A 14,693-nucleotide genomic window follows, 5' to 3' on the forward strand; every position below is an offset into this window, starting at 1 on the left:
TAAGAGGGGGAGAAACCCGTTGAGATTTTATTGGGTAACAAGCTGTTTGAGTTTTGATTCTACCAGGAATAGAAATTAACAGTGCTAATAAATGTTCCTGCTAAGTGACTGCATTCTCTGTAAATGGAATATAGAGCCAAAAACACCTTTTTAAAAACTAGAATTTTTTTTTCTGATTTGCAGAATTTAGTTCAATTATGTAGTTTCCTTTTGTGTGCCAGCACTCTGGGTTCAACTTTGTAAAGCAGATGAGTCACAGAGAACTGAGAGTTTTGTGAGCAGAGAAGCAAGCAAAAATAAAATAAAATCATCACTTGAACACGGTAACCTGCAAGCACAACATATTAATCAAATTTTTATAGCTGAACTGTGAGCAAAACGGCACCCTGATGGTTAGAGATGCTTTCCCTCTTTCTCCTTCCTGGAGTTGTTATCTTGATCACTCGAGGGCCTGACAGGATGTCGGGGACAAGTAATGCTAACTTGCATCTATGTCGAGATGCAAAAATGCTTTCAATCACCACCTCCAGAATACGTTTGCACCTTTAAAGAACTCATTTCTTTGCCACCATAGTTGCAAACTGGGTAGCTCTGGGCATTTGTTAGACTTCGAGATGCACTGTCGAAAATTATGGTGTTGCAAACATTTGACACAAATGTTGTGTGGCAATAGTTGTCAGGCACAGAAACCTTCACCTCAGGAAAAAAAAGAAAAGAAAGTACAAGGCTACACGAGTGTGCAAAGGCCAGGAAAAAAAATGACATCTTGCTAAATAATATAGGGATCCTGAATTCAGTGAAGATGGGCGGAGGAAATTCTCTGCTGAAAACTGAAGAAGGTTGATGCTGTGTAACAGTTTGAGCCATGAAAATGCTGTTGCTTTCTCTTGGGACTGATAATAATTTCAAAAACAGCAACAACCCTATTATTCTTTGCAACTTTGGAATGGGATCATTAAAGCCATTCTAACAATTAGCAAATTCAACCACCACCCGATGGTGGCTTCCTACGCAATCATTCCCCTGACAATAGTAACTACAAGTGAAACCTGCAACACAATGTTGCAGAGTGGCAGGATCCTGTTCAGGATTCCAGCAAGCCATTGCACTTTCCCAAGATACTCCATTCCATCCCTCCTCCCCACCTTTCTATTTATACCCCTGCTCAACAGTCAGGTAGCAACTCATAACAACTATCTGTGCTCAGTCGTCATCAGGCTGTTTTGTGTTTTTTGCTCTATAGAGAGATAAAGAGTCCCTTGCCTTTCCTGCCCTGATCTGGCCACAGTGATCCATGCGACGGTCACCTCCAGGCTTGACTACTGTAACTTGCTCTACGCGGTGCTGCCCTTGAAGTTGTCCCAGAAACTCCAGCAGGTGCAGAATGCCGCGGCGAGGCTCCTTATGAGGTCCTTGCCATGGGAACCATTCACCCAGTGCTTTTCCAGCTGCACTGGCTCCCGATGGAGTACAGGGTCAGGTTTAAGGTGCTGGTTTTGACCTTTAAAGCCCTTTGTGGCCTAGGACCCTCGTACCTACGGGACCACCTCTCCTGGTATGCTCCACGGAGGACCTTAAGGTCCATAAATAGCAAGGAAGATTATCCTCAACCAGAGCCAGGGCCTTTTCAACACTGGCTGCGGCCTGGTGGAAAGCTCTGCCTCATGAAGCCAGGGCCCTGTGGGATCTGATTTCTTTCCACAGGGCATGTAAGACAGAGTTGTTCCACCTGGCCTTTGGCTTGGAATCAGCTTCATCCTCCCTCCCCCCCCCTTTCCTTTTCCTTCTGTAATGGAACCCCTATTTGGGGACCTCCCTGGCTTTTTTCTGGCCCACGTAGGACCAGTCTGGATAGTTGGCCTTGCTGAAGATTTGATGTTTTCTCCCCCCAAACAGTTTTTGATCTGGGCTTCCACTGAAATGAGGCTGCTGTACTTTGATCCTGTTTTTAAGTTGTATTTTAATCAATTGTTTTTATACTTGCTCTTAGCTGCCCTGATCCCGGTCTTGGCTGGGGAGGGTGGAGTAAATAAGTAAGTAAGTAAGTAAGTAAGTAAGTAAGTAAGTAAGTAAGTAAATAAATAAATAAACAAACAAATCTTGGGGTCACCTGCAGTTCCAGATTTGAGAGGGCCACAGCAAAAGATACCCAGAGCACTGGTGGAGGAACAGGGGTGTGGAGGCCATGCACTGCACCTGGCGGCACAATCCCAGTGGGGTGCCATTGCAGGATGCACACCACGTCCCTGCGAGCAGCATGCCATGCCCCCAGGATGCACACCGGCCATGCCCCTGCCTGCTTCCCCCCCCCCCCTGAGCTTGAATCTCCACCACTGACCCAGAGTGACTTTCTGTTCCTTCAGTCTATGCACTTGCCTTCTCCTCCAGACCCATCCAAATTGACCACTGGGAGACAGTGCAGGGCAACTGAATGATGCAGCTCTATTTCCCCACTACGGTCCCTGCCACACCTGTCTCTCTTCTTTTGGGTCAGGTATGTGGATGTTTTGCTTTCTGTTTGATTGTCATTATTTGCAGTGCTGTTTAGAGCAGTGGTGGGCAGCATGGAGGGGCAGTGCCACACACCTGACCTCCCGGCAGCAGGTTCACCGTTGTTTATCAGATTTTCTGTTGCATACCATTTGACCCAACCTGGACCTTTCAATCATCATCTGACACCCCTTCTTCATGTGCCCCCTCCGTCAGAGGAGTGGCAACACAAGATTGGGCCTTTTCTGTGGTGGCTCCCCATTTGTGGAATGCTTTCCCCAGGTAGACTTGCCTGGCACCTTCATTACATATCTTTAGGCACCAGCAAAAGACATTCCTAGAGCCTGGATAGCTGAGTTGGTTAGAGCATGGCACTGTTAACACCTAAGTTGCAGGTTCAATCCCCGTATGGGACAGCTGCATATTCTTGCATTGCAGGGAGTTGGACTAGATGATCCTCAGGGTCCCTTTCAACTCTACAATTCTATGATTCTATTATTCTCCTCTCCCAGGCCTTTGGCTAAATAAACAACAACAACAGGGAGGGGTGGGGCAGTTGGGCTATTGGTGGAGTCCAGAGGTGCCAAATTCAAGCCGTTGGTGCATCACTGCTGCTTCTCCCTCTTCCTCTCCTTTATGGAAAGTAGTAGCAAGTTCACTGCTGGGAGACTATTTGCATGGCAGAATACCTCCTCACTGACCCTCCTGGTTTCTAGGTAGATATGGATATTCTATGTCATTGCTCTTGTTGAATTTTGCTGTTGGCTGCCTTGTGCATCTCATTGTCAGGAGAGAACAGACAGGATACAAAGAGTATACAGTCAGCAAAAACAAGACCTGGAGCTGACTGTAGCTCAGATCATCAGCTTCTGATAGCAAAATTCAAGTTTAAACTGAAGAAAGTAGGAAAAACCACTGGGCCGGTAAGATACAATCTAAATCAAATCCCTTATGAATACACAGTGGAAGTGAGGAACAGGTTTAAGGATTTAGATTTGGTGGACAGAGTGCCTGAAGAACTATGGAGGGAGGCTCGCAACATTATACTGGAGGCAGCAACGAAAACCATCCCAATGAAAAGGAAATGCAAGAAAGCAAAGTGGCTGTCCAATGAGGCCTTACAAATAGCGGGGGAGAGAAGGCAAGCAAAATGCAAGGGAGATAGTGAAAGATACAGGAAATTGAATGCAGATTTCCAAAGAAGAGCAAGGAGAGACAAGAAGGCCTTCTTAAACGAGCAATGCAAAGAAATAGAGGAAAACAATAGAATGGGAAGAACCAGAGATCTGTTCAAGAAAATTGGAGATATGAAAGGAACATTTCGTACAAAGATTACCATAATAAAGGACAAAAGTGGAAAGGACCTAACAGAAGCAGAAGACATCAAGAAGAGGTGGCAAGAATACACAGAGGAATTATACCAGAAAGATATAGATGTCTCATATACCCAAGGTAGTGTGGTTGCTGACCTTGAGCCAGACATCCTGGAGAGTGAAGTCAAATGGGCCTTAGAAAGCACTGCAAATAATAAGGCCAGTGGAAGTGATGGTATTCCAGCTGAACTATTTAAAAAATTAAAAGATGATGCTTTTAAGGTGCTACACTCAATATGCCAGCAAGTTTGGAAAACTCAGCAGTGGCCAGAAGATTGGAGAAGATCAGTGTACATCCCAATCCCAAAGAAGGGCAGTGCCAAAGAATGCTCCAACTACTGCACAATTGCACTCATTTCACACGCTAGCAAGGTTATGCTTAAAATTCTACAAGGAAGGCTCAAGCAGTATGTGGACTGAGAACTCCCAGAAGTGCAAGCTGGATTTAGAAGAGGCAGAGGAACCAGAGACCAAATTGCAAACATGCGCTGGATTATGGAGAAAGCTAGAGAGTTCCAGAAAGACATCTACTTCTGCTTCATTGACTATGCAAAAGCCTTTGACTGTGTTGGCTACGGCAAACTATGGCAAGTTCTTAAAGAAATGGGAGTGCCAGATCACCTCATCTGTCTCCTGAGAAATCTCTATGTGGGACAAGAAGCTACAGTTAGAACTGGATATGGAACAACTGATTGGTTCAAAATTGGGAAAGGAGTACGACAAGGATGTATTTTGTCTCCCTGCTTATTTAACTTATATGCAGAACTCATCATGCGAAAGGCTGGGCTGGATGAATCCCTAGCCGGAATTAAGATCGCCGGAAGAAATATCAACAACCTCAGATATGCAGATGACACAACCTTGATGGCAGAAAGTGAGGAGGAATTAAAGAATCTTTTAATGAGGGTGAAAGAGGAGAGCGCAAAATATGGTCTGAAGCTCAACATCAAAGAAACGAAGATCATGGCCACTGGTCCCATCACCTCCTGGCAAATAGAAGGGGAAGAAATGGAGGCAGTGAGAGATTTTACTTTCTTGGGCTCCATGATCACTGCAGATGGTGACAGCAGCCACGAAATTAAAAGACGCCTGCTTCTTGGTAGAAGGGCAATGACAGGCCTAGACAGCATCTTGAGAAGTAGAGACGTCACCTTGCCAAAAAAGGTTCATATAGTTAAAGCTATGGTTTTCCCAGTAGTGATGTATGGAAGTGACAGCTGGACCATAAAGAAGGCTGATCGCCGAAGAATTGATGCTTTTGAATTATGGTGCTGGAGGAGACTCTTGAGAGTCCCATGGACTGCAAGAAGATCAAACCTCTCCATTCTTAAGGAAATCAGCCCTGAGAGCTCACTGGAAGGACAGATCGTGAAGCTGAGGCTCCAGTACTTTGGCCACCTCATGAGAAGAGAAGACTCCCTGGAAAAGCCCCTGATGTTGGGAAAGATGGAGGGCAAAAGGAGAGGGGGACGACAGAGGACAAGATGGTTGGACGGTGTTCTCGAAGCTACTAACATGAGTTTGACCAAACTGCGGGAGGCAGTGGAGGACAGAGGTGCCTGGCGTGCTCTGGTCCATGGGGTCACGAAGAGTCGGACACGACTAAACAACTAAACAACAACAACAATAAACAACACCCTGTTACTTAGCTGAACTGCAGCATGGCCCCATCATAGTTTTGATGAATCCTAGGCTTGATAAAAGCAACAGTGGGAAATGGGTGGAGGCAGGGGAGGAACTGAAAATATTTATAATTACAGATATTCAGCTTTCCTAGCTGACCAGAAGCACAGAAAATCTAACCATATTTCCTGCGAGGGAAGTGGATCCTCAAAGGAACTTGCCTCTTTTTTATCCGCAGGGTGGCCTGATTCTTGAAAATGCCACAGTTGTGCTAAACACGATTTGAGATTGCATATGAGGGAGGAAGCAGTGATAAAGGACTTCTCATGCCATAATGAGAACCAGTCGCAGGGCTCCATTTTATTCGTCTCAAATGCTTCAGAAAATTGGATTTTTATTAAGTTTTTGCACCTTAATTTCCTCTCCCCACATTCCTACAAAGGATTATTACATAAAACACTGGTTTAAAAGCTGCTGCACAGCCGGAAGGAAGACAGTCTGTGCAGTTCAAGATGTTTTATTGGTTTCTGTGAACATTAGGCATGGTGTTCGTACCGGCCACCTACCAGCAGACCGAGACAAGGAAAAAATTAAGTCTGTGTCGCAGCAGTAATAATTAAAAGGCTTAGCAGCATAACTTTCCATCCCCTCTCCCCTCTGACCTTAGGTTTAAACTCTACCACCCCCAAGGTTTGCTTATCTCTAAATTTTTTTGTCACTACTTTCAATACCCTTCCTCGTTCCTATTCTTTTCGACTTACGGAAAGCTTAATTAAGTTTAAGTCACCTTTGGTGCACCTTTTAGATCTTCAGTTTTTGTTCCCCTTCCTTATTTTAGGGTTGCTTTAAAGCTTTTTTCCAACCTCTATTCCATGTAATGTAGAAAACTAGTAGTTATTTTTTTTCCAACAGCTGCTGGCCAACCCATTATTTTTTTAAAAAACTGGGTTGTTGGCTAAAAACCCAGGGTGGTCACTTGGTGTTTGTTCATTGGTTTGATCATGATTAGGAGATTGAAAAAAATAATAATATAATATAATATAATATAATATAATATAATATAATATAATATAATATAATATTATATTATATTATATTATATTATATTATATTATAATAATATTTATTTGAAATCTGTACACCATTTCATTGTCAAAAACTCTAAGCGGTTTACATAGAAAATTACCTATATTCATTTATGAAACATGGAACAGCCTGAACCACAAAAACATCACAAAAAAGATTGGGGCTGAAGTAAGTCCCACGGAATTTCCGAGGGGACGTGTCTAGAATCACACTATCAACCTAGTACAGTCATACTTTGGGTTAAAGATGGTTCAGGTTGAGCATTTTCAGGTTGCGTTCCACAGCAACCTGGAAGTAACGGAATGGGTTACTTCTGGGTTTCGCCACTCCCACACGCGCAGACGCTCAAAATGATGTCACGCGCATGCGCAGAAGCGATGAATCGCGACCCGCGCACGCGCAGACACAAGTTGCGTTCTGCTCAGGATGCAAACGGGGCTCCGGAACGGATCCCGTTCGCATCCAGAGGTACCACTGTAGTGCTTGAGTGAAATGTGTGTTTGCTAAGAGAAATAGACAGTTCATATCAATATTGAATATAACACATGCATGTTTGCACATGGATGCATGTGTGTGGATACATACATACATCTTCTGAAAATTGCAGAATAATAATAATAATAATAATAATAATTTTTATTTATACCCCGCCCTCCCTAGCCAAGGCATGAGGAGCTTGGCTGCTCAGAGCAGCTTACAAGCAATAATAAAAACAAGTTGAATGATTACAACTTAAAAACAAAATTAAAATACAGCATTAAAATATTGAAACCTTAAAATATTAAAATGTAGCCTCCTCACAGGAGAAGGAAAAGAAAAAAGAAAGAGAGGGAGGGAGGGAATCAAATTGGCTCCAAGCCAAAGGCCAGGTGGAACAACTCTGTCTTACAGGCCCTGCGGAAAGAAATCAGATCCTGCAGGGCCCTGGTCTCATGAGGTAGAGCGTTCCACCAGGCCGGAGCCAGAGTTGAAAAGGCCCTGGCTCTGGTTGAAGCTAATCTACCTTCTTTAGAGCCCGGGACCACTAGGGTGTTGCTGTTTATGGACCTTGAGGCTCTCCGTGGGGCATACCGGGAGAGGCGGTCCCGTAGGTACGAAGGTCCTAGGCCGTGAAGGGCTTTAAAGGTCAAAAGCAGCACCTTAAATCTGACCCTGTACTCCACCTGGAGCCAGTGCAGCTTGAAAAGCACTAGATGAATATGTTCCCATGGCAGAGACCCCGTGAGGAGCCTCGCTGCAGCATTCTGCACCCGCTGGAGTTTCTGGGACAGCTTCAAGGGCAGCACCGCGTAGAGTGAATTACAGTAGTCAAGCCTGGAGATGACTGTCGCATGGATCACTGTGGCCAGGTCAGGGCGGGAAAGGTAAGGGACCAACTGTTTGATGCGGTGAAGGTGGAAAAATGTCGCCTTGGCTGTTCCTGTAACTTGCACCTCCATGGAAAGGGAGGCGTCAAGGATTACACCCAAACTCTTAGCGGAAGGCAATGTCACTAATTGGGCCCCCGCAAGAGAAGGGAGTTGGTCCCTCATCCCCATGCCATCCTGACCTAGCCATAGGACCTCTGTCTTCGAAGAATTTGTTTCAATCAGCTCCCACAAAACTATCCAGCCACAGCTGAGTCGGTGTGGCCATCCATCAGCAAATAGAGCTGAGTGTCATCAGCATATTGGTGACAGCCCACCCCAAAGCTCCGGATAATCTGGGCAAACATAAAGATGTTAAAAAGCATCGGGGAGAGAATTGCACCCTGCGGCACTCCACACACCAAGGAGTGGCGTGACGACATTTCCCTCCCTAGTGCCACCCTCTGTCCCCGACCAGAGATAAAAGAGCACAGCCACTTACGAGCTATGCCCTGTATCCCCACGTCTGCGAGGCGGTGGTCCAGAAGATCATGATTGACCATGTCAAAGGCTGCTGACAAATCTAAAAGGATCACCAGTCCTGACCCGCCTCGATCCAGTTGTCTACGGAGATCATCTGTTAGGGCAACCAGAGCCGTCTCGGTCCCAAAACCAGGACGGAAACCGGACGGAAATGGATCTAAAGCCGATGTTTCCTCCAGAAACCTACCAAGCTATTCAGCAACCGCTCTCTCAATTACCTTACCCAGATATGGAAGATTTGAAACTGGGCGGTAATTGGATAGGTCTAAGGGATCTAATGAAATTTTCTTTAAGAGTGGACACACCACTGCTTCCTTCAGTTCCCCTGGGAATGTCCCCGTGTCAAGGGACAAATTGATAATTTCAACCGGGGGGTCCGTGCAACATTTGGATACTCCCTAATCAGCCAAGACGGGCATGGATCAAGGAGGCAGGTGGTGGGCCTACCAACTTGGAGGAATCTATCCACATCAGCAGGGAGTATCCGTTCGAAATAGTCCAACACTGGACCTGAAGTCAGTCGAGGGGCCTCCAGTTCATTCACTGTATCTAAATTGGCAGGGAGGTCACGGCGGAGCAACAGGACTTTCTCCGCAAAAAAGCTCACGAATGCCTCACAGCTATGGGTCGAATTTGTGCTTAAATTTGGTTGTCCTCTTAAGGACGTTATTGACCTAATTATTCTAAATAGTTGTGCCGGGTGAGAGCTAGCTGATGCAGTGGAAGCTGCAAAGTAAGTTGAAGAGGCAAGAGAAAATGAAGGGAAGAAGACAAAGCTTTTGCCAAAGCTTTCTTCCCTCTGGCTCCCATTCCTGATCACCTCTCTCTTCCTTCCCCTGTCACCTTGAACCCTTAGTACATTTACCCTCCCTTCTGCTCCTCCCATTTCTTCTCTTCCTTTCCTTTTCGGTGGCTTTGAAACCTATTTTTCAATTCACACTTCTTAGAAATTTGCAGTTATCTAAGTAAAGGGTACAAACATACACATTTTAGAGGGAAGCATGCATACAAGTGCATATATTAATGAAAATAACTTGTAAAAATGCAGTATGTTAGGCGGGATTGCTTGTATAAATGAGCATATTAGGAATATAGGTCAAATAAATTAATAATTGTATTCCTCCCATTCCTCCCAAAGGAGCCCCGAGGTGGCATATGCAAAAATGTTAAAGCAATAAAAGTAAAATAAAATAAAATAATTCAAAACAATTGAAAACAATCACATATCCTCACAGGGAGCTGCCACCAAGAAGGCCCTACTATGGCTCAGTGCCAGCCAGGCTGCAGCCAGTGTAAGCACCACAGACAAGGCCTCACAATAAGGCCTGAGAAGATTGATATTGTGCTCCTTTAGATATATACGTGGAGAAATTGTTGGGAAACTGTGTACATGTAGCTACTCACACAGAGTCAGTTAAGGTTTGGCAGACAGCCAGAAGGCAATCTGAAGGAGTAAGTCTGCCTGGTGATAACAGAGACATGGAGACGGCTCTGATTGGTCAAGCTCTCTCAAGGGAGTGATAATGGCCTACTAACTGGAATGTGTTAGTTCAGAGGTTCAGAGTTCTGTGTCAGTGTAGGAGTTGTGAATCGTGTCAGAGAGAGCTAGCAAAAGATCCATGTTCTGTTCCTGTAAATACTGTATATAATAAACATCTAACTACAAGTTCCTGGTTCCTGCTTCATCTATCCTGTCTGCAGCCAAGTCTCCAATTGCTTCCGTGGATTCTGCGTGTACTCTGCTAGGTACTCTGCTAAGGTCCTGCAACTAGTCAGAAAGCTGCAAAACACCAATAGGTTTTGCCAATAGAAATGAATGTTAATGGGGACATTTAAAAAATGCAAACTGCTGCAGAAATGTGGAGAACCGAATTTAAGATTGGAAAAAAAGAGAAACAGAGAGAAATCAAAATTTACAAATTCATCAATTGCTTTTTATGAGTAGATATCCCCAGTCTGCCAGTAGGCTAGTATACCAATCCATAATTATATCTGCATACGAATGAGCACTCATTGTGGCATTCCAAGGTAGAGGCTTGTGCTCCTACTCAATAGTAAATGCCCCTGCTGCATGTCATTTGTTCTGTCTCCTGTTGCCCTTTTGTAACCATGTTTGTTATTGTTTCTATTATCAGTGAATTGTTTGTAATATTTGCAGTTACTTTAGAAAAGCTTTAGAGAAGCTGTGTGCAAGAAAAGTCTGGAAAGCAATTCATACCATCACCACCACCCCAGACAGAGATACGGACATTTAGCAGTCCATGTGGATACACATTGACCTTTAGTAGGAAATGGTGGAAATAGGGGTGGAAATGGGTCAGTAAGTAGCATTAAAAGAATTTTGTTTTGAAGCTTATCGCCCTCCAGTTCTAAAGTAATATGCTTTACCCTTTGCTCATTCTTACCTTTCTAAGTATGTACATTTCACCACAGTTATCTCAAGCTCTCCTTATTCACCCTACATGTTTATGCTTTCATTATTCGCTATGGCCCTGTCCAGGCATTCAAAGCATCACATGGTTAAGATTTGTGCGAGTGGAGAGCTGGGGTGCAGCCTTGCCCTTTGCATTATCTCCCTTCTGCCTGGCCCAACTGTCCTTCATGAGTTGGAGAGTGAAGGTCTGCAGTAGAGAGCCTCCTTGACCTATGTAGACTTCCCATGTGACGTAAAGCCCAAAGCAGCCTGGGTTCTACATTGCCCAGGAGTGCCTGCTATATATCTTCACCATCCAAGGTGTGATGAGTGATGGGTGTCGGTGATAAGGATAGGCATTGTTAGTCATGCTGGCCACATGACCTGGAAGCTGTACACCGGCTCCCTCGGCCAGTAAAGCGAGATGAGCAGCACAACCCCAGAGTCGGCCACGACTGGACCTAAATGGTATGGGGTCCCTTTACCTTTACCTTTATCCCTGCAGTAATCAGGGTGCTGGGGAGAACCGGGGCAAGCAAACATAAACAGAGAGAGTGCTTTCAGGCAACCTCTTCTTCTGGCTTCCTTTAAGGAATTGCACTCTGTATTCAGAACTCCCTGCCTCTTGTATCCCCTACATGCCAAGCCTGCAGTTGTTGGACATCCTGTAATGAACTGAATGATGGATTTTGTGGGTAAATTGTTTGCTTGCTGAGTGACTGTCACTCTGTTGTGATGTATATTTCCAGAGAACATGTTTGTTTGCCTACAGTGGGGGAGGAGAGGATAAAAGGAAAGAAATCAATTTATATGTGATGGCATAAGACTGCTAATTTTACTAAGTGAACTTAATAGTTCCTGTAAATTCTTCCTGACACCCATTTTGCCTCCTTCAAAAGCTGCTGGATTAAATTGATGGCAGCACACACCATGGAACCAGGCAGCACCATTCCCCCCCTCCCCGCTAGAAGCAAGACCAAGAAAGGAGTTGAGCAAACTGTGCTAAGTGTGCCAAATCTAGAGGCTACGGTGTAGGGGGTGGGACGGATCCCATTACTTTGCAGAAGACTCACTTGTCCTTTGACAGGCTCTGGTCCTTGTCACTCAACCTCTTCAAACCCGCATGGGGTCAAACTACACATTACACTGAATTAGGGATAGGCAAATCTACCAGTTTCAATATCTTGAATCCTATGGAGATGTCCCTGAGGGGGTGTTTGGATGAAGAAGAATGTGAAGAACTTGCCAAGTTGGAATTAGGGAACCCTAAGGTGACTCTGGGTCACAAGAGATCTCTGAACCAAGGGAGGAACCAAGCACCTGGGAGGCATACATCTGAACCCAGGGAAGGGACCCAGAAGACTAGTAGTGGTTAGTCCCACCATTCTTCTATCAGACTACTGCCTTCCAGCAAGGAGCTGACTTTGGCTCCTTCAGGGGAGATGGCTGAGGGTAAATCTGATATACAACCAGCCTCAACTCTGCCTTTGACACCACAAACACAGGAACACCAGCACTGGCACAAACATCCAGCCCACAAGAAGGAGTGTCTGTTTCCTTGCCAAGTCCAGGGACTCCAGTCGCTTGCCATGCCAATAGCTGTGACTTCTTTGCTCTTCAAAAAGCAGGTGAAGGGAATGTGTTGCTTGATGGATCCATGTCTTAACTCATGCTTAGCTCATGCCTTTAACCTCTCGTGCACCTGATGATTCCTGTACAGTGGTACCTCAGGTTACAAACACCTTGGGTTACAAACACTTCAGGTTACAGACTCCACTAACCCGGAAGTAATACCTCGGGTTAAGAACTTTGCCCCAGGATGAGAACAGAAATCGCACAGCAGCAACGGGAGGCCCCATTAACTAAAGTGGTACCTCGGGTTAAGAACGGTTAGAGGTTAAGAATGGACCTCTGGAATGAATTAAGTACGTAACCAGAGGTACCACTGTAATCTGTAACAGGCGTACCTCATGTGCCAATCTGACCTAAGGATTAAAGCCTTTGCCAGAACTGGAGTCATGAGTTCAAATTATTCAACTGCAGGACATTTGCTGTCTTGTGTTTCCAGCCTAGGACAAATGGACCAGTGACAGGATTTCTAGGTTCTTTTTCATTTTGTTGTATTCCTAAATTTTCAGGTATGAAGTTGGTCTGAGGGAGAAGAAATAGATGGTGATTGTGTGTATCTGTGTTATCAACAATTGTCAGCTGTTTTTCCTTTTCCTGTTATACACTTCTCTAATTCTTTTTGAGAAAACTGCGCAATATAGCTAGGTTTTCTGAAAAGGGTATTTTTAAAAAGCTGAAGAACATTAAGATCACTCAACAAAGTTTTAATCAATTTTTGGCTGAGTTAGATGCGTGTCAACTTATCCATTGTCTTTAAGACGTCCACTATGTTCTTTCACCACCTGCCATCCTAGGGTGGTCAATTACCCTCACACCTTCTGCTGCCATTTAAATCATACATAGGATTGGTCCAGAGAAAGGAAAGTTTTGACAAGCCAAAGGCGTTCCAGGCTCTGTGGAATAACTAAAATGGGAAGAAAACTCATTATTTTTGTGAAAGCTGGAAACTGGTTCATAACCTACTGGGCCCTTATTTTTCTCTATGTCACTTTCCAAATAAGGGAAACTTGTAGAGAACCAGTATAATATATTTTTTTATCTTAATGACTACCAACCAAGGTGGTTCCAAATTGTGTGGGAATTTGAAATTCATTGGTTCTAGTTAAAATTTATTCCTTCCAGCAGGTTGGTACTGGTTCCACCCAAAAGAACAACAGATACATCTCACCATTTTAGGCACTGCATATTAAAATGACAAATACATTGGTGCAACTGAGAGATCCAAGCGGTGTTTTTTCTCTCTCTCAACAGAATCTGTTAACAATTGCTATGCTTAACTTGGCTTCGGCTTCTTCTAAAGACAATGAAATGGAAGATGTTCATAAGAGATTGTGCAGAAAGAAAGTCGTTTCCAGGTGAGCTTAGCAACCTGTCAGATTGTGAGATTTCATATATAGATAAGTTATATGAGTCTGGCGTGGAGAATTATATGGGAGGAATCATAAGATGGGGAAGAGAGGCCTTTCAACCTTGCAATAGAAGGGCAGCATAATCATTAAGGCAAAAGGAAAATGGCATTCTTCATGCGGGAATTGAGGTGGGGGGAGAGCTGTCTCTAATCCCCAAAGGAGGTTTACCTGCCCAGACCCTATTGAGCCTATCAAATTTTAATGGGGATATGGTTTAAAAATAAGTTTGCTCACAGTTTCTCTTGCAGCTGATGAAGTGAGTTTCTGTATTTCATATAAATGTTATATGGTCCCTGGAGAGAGGCTGTAGATTAGTGATAGAGGACAAATCTTGCATGCAAAAGGGCCTAGTTTCAATCCCTGGCTAGAAGGATCAAATAATAGATGAGTTGAAAGCCCTCTAAGCTGGGCTAATTAGACAAATAGCAGCTTGTTAACTTTCTTAAACTTACATTGTTTCTCTGAAATGCAACCTGTTCCCTGCACAAGCCCAGGTAGATAGACAGAACGGGGGGGGGGGGGAGTCTAATGCATAGATAAGCTAGGAGGACAGGTTTGGATTTGTTAGCCACTAGGGGATGTTCTGGAAGAAGTCAATCCTGTGCAAAACATGACCTGCACCAAAACATGACCTGACTGCTTCAGCTTAATAGAGAAGAGGTTTCAATGTGACTTTTAAACTCACTGCTGAGGAAAAAGCAACGGGAGCTAGGGATAAGGATGGGCAGGTATGGTATTTTAGTTTCTTTAGCTTTTCGTTTTTCTGCTCTTGAGTTCAGTT

At 44.3% G+C, this 14,693-nt stretch overlaps 1 long non-coding RNA gene across 2 annotated transcripts in view; it reads left to right on the forward strand.

Moving 5' to 3' along the window:
- Positions 1 to 1,183: 1,183 nt before the first annotated feature.
- The window catches only part of LOC310837082, a 63,077-nt gene continuing 49,567 nt past the window's right edge, over positions 1,184 to 14,693 (forward strand). For both annotated transcript variants that reach the window (XR_014560417.1, XR_014560418.1), the window contains exons 1-3: positions 1,184 to 1,377; positions 2,364 to 2,494; positions 13,755 to 13,858. This is a non-coding gene — a long non-coding RNA (uncharacterized lncRNA). The remainder of the gene's footprint in view (positions 1,378 to 2,363; positions 2,495 to 13,754; positions 13,859 to 14,693) is intronic.

The sequence above is a fragment of the Podarcis gaigeae genome (assembly GCF_964106915.1).
Source record: "Podarcis gaigeae genome assembly, chromosome: Z".
Lineage (NCBI taxonomy): Eukaryota > Metazoa > Chordata > Lepidosauria > Squamata > Lacertidae > Podarcis > Podarcis gaigeae.